The sequence below is a fragment of the Phocoena sinus genome, chromosome 7 (assembly GCF_008692025.1).
Source record: "Phocoena sinus isolate mPhoSin1 chromosome 7, mPhoSin1.pri, whole genome shotgun sequence".
Lineage (NCBI taxonomy): Eukaryota > Metazoa > Chordata > Mammalia > Artiodactyla > Phocoenidae > Phocoena > Phocoena sinus.
Genome location: NC_045769.1, coordinates 99,529,914 through 99,531,324, shown reverse-complemented (window position 1 = coordinate 99,531,324; position 1,411 = coordinate 99,529,914). Strand labels below are relative to the sequence as shown.

The 1,411-nt window shown below is 40.3% G+C and overlaps 1 pseudogene; it reads left to right on the top strand.

Annotated features, from left to right (window-relative positions):
• Nucleotides 1-415: 415 nt before the first annotated feature.
• On the top strand, nucleotides 416-1,168 carry LOC116757083 (annotated as a pseudogene).
• The last annotated feature ends 243 nt before the right edge of the window (nucleotides 1,169-1,411 follow it).

The window sequence follows — 1,411 nt, the reverse complement described above, 5'->3', positions numbered from 1 at the left end:
CTGTGGATCTCTGGCCTGGGTCAGTGATGAGCCCTGGGGACCCGGCCGGGCCCGGCCTGGCGCTCCCATCAGCATCCAACATGCGCCTCCCGGGGAAGGACACCCGACTAGGTCCCTGCCCCTGGTTTCGGGATGGACCTGGCAGGTGTGTGGGAGAGCAAGGCCTGGGCTTGGCGTGTGTGACCCACAGACCTCCTCACGGGGGGAAGGTTTTCTATCAGATGATCCATCATAATAATGCTGGAGTTAAGAAGTCTCCATTCCTTTGCTTGGAACCAGAAGACTTATCCCCCTGCATATAGAGTAAGAGCAATGTTGGTTAGAAACTGGCTAGTGTTTAAAACTGAAGATTATTATGACTGTTTAACCTAAGCTCCATGTTGAAGTAAGATTAATTATCTTGGAAATACTAAATTGGGGTAACCCAAATCTGTTTCTGGAACCATGAAAATTTTGTTGGTTTTTGACTTTGACAATACAATCATACATGATAATAGTGACACCTGGATTGTACAATGTGCTCCAGAGAAAAAGCTTCCCATTGAACTACAAGATTCTTATGAAAAAGGATTTTGGACAGAATTTATGGGCAGAGTCTTTAAGTATTTGGGAGATGAAGGTGTAAGAGAAGATGAAATGAAAAGAGCAATGATATCAATGCCTTTCACTCCATGGATGGTAGAACTTTTAAACTTTATAAGAAAGAACAAGGATAAATTTGACTGCATCATTATTTCAGATGCAAATTCAGTCTTCATAGGTTGGGTTTTAGAAGCTACCAATTTTCATGACGTGTTTGATAAAGTCTTTACAAATCCAGCAGCTTTTGACACCAATGGTCATCTCACTGTGGAAAATTATCATGCTCATTCTTGCACTAGGTGCCCCCAAAATCTTTGCAAAAATGTAGTTTTGGTAGAATTTGTAGGTAAAGTCACAACGAGGAGTGAATTATACATGAGTTGTTTATATATGTGATGGAAGAAATGATGTCTGTCCAGTAAACTTTTTCAAGAAGAATGATATTGCCATGCCACGGAATAGATATACTTTACAGAAAACTCTTTCTAGGATGTCTCAATATCTTGAGCCTATGGAGTCTTCTGTTGTATCTTGGTCTTCAGGTGTTGAAATAATTTCTCGTTTACAATTTCTAATAAAGGAGTAATATGCCAACAATTGAAATGTATATCAGTTAAGATTAAACACAGCAGCATAAAACTAAAACCCCAAATAACAGTGGCTTTAAAAAAAGTTTTCCCTCTCACTTAAAAGAATTTCAGAGTTAAGTATCTCAAAGTTTCTGTGTTGCTCTACCAACCTCAGCACTTGGCTTCCAACTTATGATCCAAGATTGCTGTTCAAGCTCCATCCCTCACATCAACATTCTGGCCAGCAAGGACAGTGAGAG